The 9,818-nt window shown below is 44.3% G+C and overlaps 1 protein-coding gene across 4 annotated transcripts in view; it reads left to right on the top strand.

Moving 5' to 3' along the window:
- The first annotated feature begins 616 nt into the window (after window positions 1–616).
- LOC135325136 (mothers against decapentaplegic homolog 2) overlaps window positions 617–9,818 on the top strand; it is a 51,254-nt gene continuing 42,052 nt past the window's right edge. For 2 of the 4 annotated variants that reach the window (XM_064502772.1, XM_064502769.1), the window contains exon 1: window positions 617–686. The gene's annotated coding sequence lies outside the window, so the exon portion shown is untranslated. Of the gene's footprint in view, window positions 687–1,331; window positions 1,393–2,476; window positions 2,588–9,818 lie in introns of those variants that run through there. The other 2 variants (XM_064502770.1, XM_064502771.1) reach the window with 2 other exon arrangements.

Here is a 9,818-nt window from a genome sequence, read left to right as displayed (position 1 = left end):
TCTCTTCCCTTGCCCAAGGAGGTTTTAATCCCCGATTAAATTATGTCTTTATTGGCCGCTCGAGGGCAGACAGGGCCGGGGGTGTCACTGTGCTGGGGCTGCCGTGGGGCGCGGAGGGTTTACTGGGGTGTGGGGGGGCACTACTTTTTCTCAGCTCCCACCCGGCCCTACGCGGAAGGGCACAGCGCCCCGCGGAGGAATCCAGTGCGCCGCCAGGGCGGCTGCGCAGTGCGGGTCACTCAAACCGGCGCCGCGCTTCTCCTTTCGCGATCAACCGCCCCCAATGGGCGCGTTCGGCGCGGAGTGACAGCCGCGCGGCCAATGAGAGCCCGCCTCTCCCGCCCCCCCCAGCGCGGCGCACGCAGCGCCGCCGCGTGCCCGCCCACCCGGCTCCTTCCCCCTTCGCCTCGCTTCTTTTTTTCTCCTCCCTTTTTTTTTTTTTCCGCCGCGGACACTCGATTGGCGGCCCAATCCGCCAATCGGCGGCGCGGGCCGGGCCCTGCCGCCGAGCGCCCAATGGCGGCGCGCCTCCGCCCCGAGTGGCGGGCGGCGCAGCCAACGGGCCGCCTCCCCTCCCAGCGGCGGAGGCGGGGCGGCGCGGCGGCCAATGGGCGCGGGGAGGGCGGGCGCGCAGGGGAGGCCAGCGCTGCGGGAGGAGGGCGGCCGCGCAGCTCGCCGAGGAAGAGGTTGGTCCCGGGGCGGTTTCGGCGGGGCCGCGCTGTGGCGGGGAGCGGGGCGGGGGGGGACGCGGGGCGGGCGGCGGCGGCGGCGGCGCGGGGCCCGGCGGCGGCGAGGCCGGACGAGGCCCGGCGGCCGCGGCGCCCCCCCCCCCCCTCCTCCTCCCGCTTTGTTGTGGTGGGACGCGGCGCTGAGGGGGGCGGGCGGCCGCCGCGGGCCCGGCGCTCGGGGCCGCCTCTGCCGGCGGGGGGGGGCCGCGGAGGGGCGGCAGGGCGCTGCCCCCCTTTCCCGCACCCAAAGCGCCCCCGGAGCGCGGGGCTGCAGGGGCAGCGGGCCGCGGCGGCGAGGAGGAGGAGGGAAAGTTCACATTCTCCTTTCTGCCCCCGCCGGCCCCGGCTCTCTGCTCGCGGCCGCGGGGGGGTGGAACTCGGTGCCGGGGCGGTGGGTGAAGTTGGGAGCGAGCCGCGGGGCGGGGGTTGCGGCCGGTGCGCTTTTGTCCGCCCCCTGGGCCGGCCCGCAGCCGGGGGTGCGGGGTGCCTGCGGCCGAAAGGAGCGTTTTCCCTTCGCGGCGCTTATTTTTGTTCGCGCCGCAGCTTTCTGTGCCTCGTAAAAATGTAAACAGACGTCATCTGTGAAGTGTTTCATCTACCTAGATAAGCACATGGGAGAAGTTGTGCGGTGATAAACGCTGGTGGTTGGTGTTGCTGCAGCCTGGTGGGTTCCCCTTTGCCTTTTTTGGGGGGTGGGGGCATGGAGGGGAAGAGAAAAAGCGTGGCGGAGGACCGTCTCTTAGTCTTCCCTCTGGGGAAATAAAAGAAGGGGAAGAATTGCGTGGGTGAAGAGCCCTTGTGATGTCCTGGAGAGCTGTTGAATCAAACAGCTGGGATTCAGGCTGCAGCCTGGTCTCATGTCTCTTGGTTGTCCATCACAGTTTTGGACTGAGAAAACATGCCTGTTGCGCTCTCTTCCAGCTCTTTACAAACAAGCGGATAGCTTTGAGAAAAAGTTTTACTTTGCTGGCTTAGCAAGCAAGTATTTCTGAGAATGCTGCTGGCAAGTGCTGCGACGTGTGTATGTTGCATGCAGAGTTAATGTTGCCACAGCTCATGGTTATAAACAAGTGATATTCTATCTATAGCAAGAAGTTTATAATGACAGCTTATTAGGAGCCTGCACATAACAGCAGGTTTGTCTGTTCTTAAGTGTTCCCCTCTTAGCCTGGAGAGCTGTACTTTCAAACTGATTCATGACATTATTTCTGTGGGGGCTGGACTCTGTAGTGAGAGACTGATTAGGCTTTGCTCTGTTCTCCAGACTGGAAAAAAACTCCTGTTGTTAAGGCAGAAGGCTTCCCTTAGCAGAACAAGATTGCTGTTTAGGCTTTCTTGTGCTTTATCTCAGTGTTGTAGCATTACTTCCATAGTGCGTGAGTACATTCTCTTTGTGTTTCTTCTTTAAAACTTTTGTGTTTACAAGCTGCAGTGAATTAGAGGGGAGTGAGTTATAAGCAAAGGGGAGATTTTGGAAGTCTCTTCTGCCCCTCCTCCCCCTTTATTCAGCACTATCATGGTGAAAGATAACATTAATTATAAATGGTTTTAAAAAGAGGAAGGGGAGGATCTCATTTGAGGTGGCCTAAACTTAATTTAGATATGTACTTAAAGACATCTCCCAACAGTATATTGGAATGTTTAATAGAAGGACTTTGTAGGGTTGTTGTTTTGTAATTGTATGATTCAGACTTGGACTGCGCTGGAGGTCACCAAAATCAACAAATGTGTTTGAAGGTGCAGTTTTCTTTAACGAAGAAGCTAGAACTTGTGGGCAGTGTAATCTCAAAGAAGAACTTGTCAACTTCCCTGAGGTCCTGTTTGATCACTAGAAAAGAGAACACAATTGAAAAAATGAGGTATTTTGGTCTCTTAAGTGATCTCTGCTTTTCCTCCACCCAGAAGCTGGTTTCATGAACAAAATAAAATAAGCTTGAATTACACAGTGAATCTCCAAATGAAAGGCCCTCTAGGGTCCACCTCCATCTTCCTGTTCCACTTGATCTTTCAGAAGTGTTGAGCACTAGTTGATATAATTGAGTTTATTGGAGCTCACAAATCTCTGTTACTGAGTGCTACTTTAAAAAACAAAACTTGTTTCCATCTCTCTAATCCCTTTCCCACAAAACTACTGGGAGAACAGGCTTTGTAGTAGGTCCAGGATAACAATGAATCTGAGCTCTGTTTGAGAGTGAAGAGAATTCCCAAGTTTTGTTCATGTAAAGAACAGAGCACAAAGTTTTAATTATTATAAAAGTATTCTAGAGTTTTCAAATGTATTCAACACTGCCTTAATGATTTGTGCATGTAAATGCCCTGTAATTGAAAGCATCCATTTATGGGCCTGACTTGCTAAGTGAGCTGTAAATTCTGCTTTTCAGATTGGATTTAATGACTTTTATCATAAAGCCACAAACTGGTTGTGAACTGTGCCGAGAGGCAAACAATACCTAAGCTTACTTTGCCAAAATATTTGTAATTGTTGATTTGTTAAACTGAATTGCTGCAGGTCATGCGATGGGATTAGTTTTTTGTAATAGAATGGAGCGTACAGGCAGCTCTGTGTTCAATACTCTCTGGGCTAGAAAAAATTGGATACTGCTGAAAAATCTTCCTAAACATTGCTTTTAACTTCCAGTAGAGAAACTGTATTACAAAGAGTAAGGCTTCAATCCAGATGACGTTTTGTCATGGTTATGTGTGTTTGACAGTCATGGTGTGAAGACCAAAAAGAGACTGTGAGGGACTAGTTCCCGAGTCTCGTAACAGTTTAGTCTGGAGCTCGAGCTTGATTAAATTACGCTGGAGCAGTATGAGCTTAACATAAGGCACTTTTCAGTACAGAGCAAAGAGAGCTCTGCTTATCAAGGGGAGTGTTTGAAGAACATTTTTTAGGCCTGTTTTGAGAGTCGACTTGAATAAACTAATTAAATGCACTTGTTTATTTAACAAAGTGGAGAAACTGCTAAGCTATATGGATAAAAAACAAAACAGGTACTTGATAGTTGGGTATGTGACTATTCCTGTCAAGTTTATCCCAGGAGTACTTACTTTCTAAAACAATCAAACTGACACTTGCCTGTTACACATGGAAAATCTTAGTCAAAACAAAAGAAGTGAGAAGACTTGTAAAACTGCTGTGGTTTGGAATGCATATTTAGTGCTTTTGTGGAAATCTTAGTCTTTCAGTTTTAAGGAGCAGTTCTTGCATGTACTTAATATGAACAAACTCACAGATGTTTGTTGCTTTGTGAAGACAAGTGGATTGGCTGACTACATTCTTGCTAGTATTTGTCTTTTGTAATTCTAGGAGAGTTGGTAAAATGCTTCAGTCCTATTAGTAGCTTAATCAAAGGTCGTTAAAATTAAATTCTCCTCTTTCTCATGTCTCTAGTTGCACGCAGTTTTAGTATACTGTGAATGCTTGTGCTGCTTTCAGTGTGCTAATGTCCTAATAGCAATAAAGCTTTTCATTATTACATTTGACTGTAATTTGCAGTAGTCCTCAGTAGTTGAAAAAAATCCGGCTTCTGAAGCTTTCGTAACATCATGTTGGTGCTTATTTTAATTCTGGATTTGAGAAGCATAAGTTTCCTCACTTGATTCATAATCAAACTTCATGAAATGAGTGAGAGGAAAAAGTCTACTTTCGAAGGAGGTGGGCAATTCTCTTTTCAATGAGCTATATGAAGATAATAGTTATGCAGAATTTTGAGATGCATTACAATACTAGAGCATAATAAATTTAAAGAATTAATGTGTCAAATGAGTTTCTAAATTGGCGTGTTACGAAATCCTAGTTCTAAAGCTGTCCCAGAGGGAGAATTTTCTTCCCTCCTGTCCCCTAAAGTCACAAGCAGCCTGCCTTGAACTTCGTCGGCTCGTGTCGGAGCTGAACAAGGACGTTGGCTTTTCTTCGTGGAGCTTTGGCCCGAGAGCCGGCCAGATGGAGCCGCGGGCCAGATGGAGCCCCTTGGGAGGGAGCTCTTCAGAGCCACTCCCCACTGCTGGCCTAATTGGCTGAAAAGCTGAACCGGCGAGCGGGGTGGATCTGAGGGCATTGCTCAGTGGGCCTGGATTCCCCTTCCCTCTCCTCTTCACCCCCACTGCCAAAAGCGAAAAATCCTAAGCACCCCAAACCCACTGAGGAAGTATTTGAAGCCGACCTACTCCACCCAGCATATGGGGGGAGAAGGATGTGCATCATCTTTCGTGTGTGGTGGTTCCTCAAATGTACAGAAGCAGCAGCAGTTTTGAGCTTCTCCAGTTTGACAAAAACAGGTGCCTTTAATATGTGTTTGTAGAAGAAAGAATGAGCCCTTCTGGAAGGTCAAAAGGCAATTTTTGGAGGGGAGGTGAGTGCAGGGGTAGAAGTAAAATGTTGCCTTTTGTCTGTTCCGCTAAATGTATTAGCTAGACTGTATTTTGTCTGAAAGTGGAAAGAGTTGCTTTGATTTTTGGTTTGAACTTCATACAGAATTTAGGTTTCCTGTGAGTTGAGATCGTTAACATTGGGGAAAACTTTCTCAGGTTCCACTGAAAATGAGTTGTCTCATTGCTGTTTAGAACAACAGTCTAAACAATCTAGAAGCAGATCATAAATTTTGTTTTACTTCTGTTCAATGCAAGATGAAAGACTTAGCTTATCTTTTCTCGAAGTTTCTCTAACTCTTAATGATTTTACATTAATATGGATGACATTTATAGTACTACATAAGCTATGCTTATGTACTTGTTTAATACTTTCAGTATTGTTGTATCTTGATATTGCCTTAAATAGGCTATGCTTCAGTAAATGTTACCTTATTCTGAAGTGACTAATGTCACAGGCAGGCACGTGAAGGGAAAGGGCATATATTCCCTCCTCTCTTCTAAGAGATCTGGAACAATGTGCACTTGGATGAGATACTTCATCTATTCCACCAAATTCCAGGATTAATGAAAAACCATTGCTTTTTAATAATACCACAAAAATGAGACAAAGATTGGGAGGGAATGAACTTTTAGACTGTCTCAAATGCCACAAATGATTCTTCCTCGATCTTCTTTCCTCAAGAGCTTAGCTTCTGTCCTCTTTATCTGAGAAGAGCACGGACAAATAAAATTCCTGTAAGCCAGAATACTTCTAGTAAAACCAGGAAAGATCAGATTTCTTTATTTCAAGTTTAAGATGAATAAGCAGACTGATATGAAATATGTTGCATAAGGTTTTAGAATAAATTAGCTAGAAATCACTTGATATTTTTGGTAGCAGCAGTGTGTTTATAGTATGTTCCAGACACTCAGGAAAGGAAATTTTCCTTGAAGGTTTTAATTTGTTAGCATGCTGCCTTTAAAGTTTTCTTCACCTTTTATGCTCAGTTGTTGCTGGGATAATGGGCTTAGCATTTAATACTTGTTCCATAGAACTACAGTAGAATGGAATAATAGCAGACATGACTCAAACTGTGACTTAAAAAGTTGCCAACTATGACACTATGTTTGACCAACTATAGAAACATGTGTGCATCAGGAAACGGGAATATACTGCAGGGATAGGGATGAACCAGATGCCACCAAAGTTAGGCAGTTTGTTAATTTTCCAGCCTTAATCTGTTAGGAATAATTCTGTTTTTTAACTGCACATACTCCCTGTGTGCCAGCAATCTAAAGCAACACTTGTACTTCTCTGGGCAAAACTGAGTATTCAAAGCTATAGTTTTAAGGCACAACACAAGTGAATGTGGAAAGGGGCGAAATAGTAGCTGCTCTGTATTGCACTTCTGCCTTGATACTAAAAGCTCAACTGTAGTTGAGCTTAGAAAGGGATCTTGAGACTCAGTGAGGAATTACAGGGAGGTATTTGATGTGTTGAAATGTTGTGGAAATAGTTCATGGGATGGCAAAAGATCCAGTCTTTGAGTATAGTATTGGCCATTAGTAGAATATGCTGAGCAAAGGAGAGACAGTGCAAAGAATGAAAGATGGGAAAGCACAGTTGTCAAGGTCCTTAAAAGCAAAGGCCTTAAATGGGTACTCAGTATTTGGAGACAGTTGGCTGTGGACTACAGGGAATTCATGCAGATTGTATCACAAGGAAGAAGAGATATTGCAGATTTAGCATGTATTCATTTAGTCTGCAGCCATCTTCGTCATGTAGAAATGTTTCTTGCAGCATTGGCAAAGTTCGGAATTGGGGTGGGGAAGGAAGCATTTTATATCTCTTTTTTTTTTTTATGGAACAGGAAAGGATACAAGAAGAAGCAATAGTAGAGGGATGTTTTTTAGCAAGTGACAGAGGCTCGTATCAACAGTGGTGGATGAGAGGATGATGCTTTAAGAACAAAAGATTACAACTCCTTATGTTACTATATCCACTTGCAGGCAAAAATTATAGGTGATGAATTGAAATGGGATTCACTGGTCAAAAATGAGTTGCAGCAAAGTGATTCATAAATCCATGGGTATAAACATGGTACACCAGACTAGATGGACATGGTTATGAGCTAATAAAACTGGTAGAGGTGCATACAAGAAGCCACAGGGAGTGGAAGTCTAAGGGGCAGATTTCTATTTGAGCTTCTGCTAGATGTTCAGTAGCATGGATGTGCTGTCCATTCTCTAGCTACAAGTTGCTTGTGAGGTGTAGACTTCTGTTTTATAATTTTGGATAATAATGTTGGTAGCTTTAGGATAATATGGTGAAAAAGATAAGTGGCAAACATTGACTATAGTCTGATTTAATTCTTCTGTAGTCTTTGGATCAGTTCCTCTGCCATGTCTTCAAGTACTTGGAACTTAGTTGAAGAAGTAAAGCTTTCAGGCTTGGCCTCTCTCCAGAGGAGCTTCCCAAGCTGTATGAGCTATGTTGTGATGCTTTGTTTGTGACACAAGGCTGATAGTCCTCCATTTGTGGGGGTGATGTGATTCAGATCTACAAAATCATGAAGCTTGTAGACAAGATGAACATGAGCAGCTCTGCAGCAAAGCTTGCAGGAGCAGAGCAAGGGGCACTTCCTGCAACTAGGAGGAGATCAAGTTAAAAGAGCTAAAAGTCCTCCTTTACACAGTGGGCGGTAAATGTCTGGTGCTGGTTGCCACAAGAGGTTGTGGAGGCAGGTAGTATCATCAGGTCTAGAAATGATTAGATAAGTTCATGGACAACAGTCCATAAATGGCTACTGAATGGAATAGGCAAGGATGTAGCCTCTAATGTTGTTGCTGTTATGGTTGTGGATGCTTAGGTGGGGAATGGGCTGCATAAAGCAGCCAGGGTCTTGTGCTTTCCATGAGTAGCATATCCTTTTGCTGCTGTTGGGGACAGAGCACTAGGCCAGATAAACCACTCTTCTGACCCGGTAGGGTATTTCTTATTACTTACTTTATTGTTGCTTTGTCCTTGCATAGTTTAGATTTATCTAAATTGCTTAGCATTCAAGCTAACCGTACCTTCTACTTTGTAGTACCTCATTTAGGTTTGGAGGAGAATGTAACTTTTGCAGAAATAAAGCCAGCTGAAATATTCTCTTACTAGGAGTCTATCACAATCAATTGAAGCCCTAAGCTGAATGAAGTCCTGTCCTACTTGTGCCACGTTCTCTCTGCTTGGCCTTTTAAAGTTATGGGGCCGTTACTGGAATAACCTAGTGAAACTTAATGGCACATAGCATGCCAGTGACTAGAAGGAAGCTAGTTCAAGCGTCCCAGGATCTTGGACTGCAGCAGTGGTGTATGTTTATTTTTTTAATCAGCTATTAAGGTGCAATGATCAGTGTAATAAAGGACTCTTTAAGTGTGTGTATATATACATCTTGTTTTTTTAAAAAAAAGCTGTTTTCATGTGAAAATAGCTAATGTAATGGCTAATGGGATAGCAGATTTTCTGTTTTCTGACAGCTTCTACAGAAAGTAGGCTAGTAAACATGTATGTAAAAGAACTGGTTAAAACAGTAAGTAAACTATCTGGAAAATTCTGATTAGTTAGGTCTGAACTGACAGTCCTTTGAAAATGGGAAAAGGAAGACTTTTGCTTTTGAATATGTCAAAATAGCATAAGAATTCAGATATAAAGAACAACTGATACGTATTGGGCTTCTAAATTTTCTCCTGCTGCAAGAGCTGGATCACTCAACATGCATTTGAAGCAGAAAGGCAAATTTTATTCTTTTTTCTTTTTTAAGCACCAGAGAATACTGAGAACTATATCTTTATATACATACAGAGATATATATAGATAGATATATAGATCAATGTTATGTCTTAAGGGAGGGAATACTGCAAAACTGGACATCTCATCTCAAGGAGTATTCAGGAGCAGAAAAATTAGATAAAAGCATTGAGAATGTATTTAGAGGGCCTGGAAAAATAGGCAATTTATCTTGGTAGTAAATGAGACCATAGTGAAATATGTTTTATGAGGCTGACAATCAAATAACTATTCTGGGGCACTTAAAGGTGTCAAATCTGAAGCTAAAGAACAGGAAGTATGAGGATTATGTGGAACTGAGTTCCATAAATTTGAGGAGGACTGAGGTGTGAATAAGCATCAGTATTGGTCCTTGTGGTTGCCTACTTCTGTGAGCATTAAATTTGATGCTCAGACTTTAAACCATCAATTACTGGTGTTTAAATGTGGTCTTTATGGCAAAATAGGCTATCCCTCTTCAATTTGTTTTTTGGAATTTCTAGCATATGCCTCTGAAGCATTTAGTGCTGGCCCTGCTCAAAAGTTGGAAGTCTTTTAGTAAATTTCAGAGCTACTGCTATTCCAAGTCACACCTGGAACATCTAGTCCAGTTTTCTGTTTCAGAAGCTTACTATGAGTGTTTCTTAAAACAGCAGAGGCTACGTGAGCCTCCCATCTTGTCTCTGGAGACACTCAATGCACTGGGTTACGGGTCTAACTTGTTCCACTGCCTGGCTCACAAGCAGTTCAGAGCAGGTGGAAATGGAAATAAGACTGCTTAATTTGGCTTTTCCACCAGAATTAATTACCTAATGATAATAAAGCATATGCTCAGGTTGCAATTCAAGAGATGCAGTAAACTGTGAACACCACTGTTGAAGGCTGGGGCTGGAGGAGTGTCTCAGTCTTCCATCCATGCTTATTTA

Source organism: Dromaius novaehollandiae, chromosome Z (genome assembly GCF_036370855.1).
Source record: "Dromaius novaehollandiae isolate bDroNov1 chromosome Z, bDroNov1.hap1, whole genome shotgun sequence".
NCBI lineage: Eukaryota > Metazoa > Chordata > Aves > Casuariiformes > Dromaiidae > Dromaius > Dromaius novaehollandiae.
This window is presented reverse-complemented; position numbering and strand designations above follow the sequence as displayed.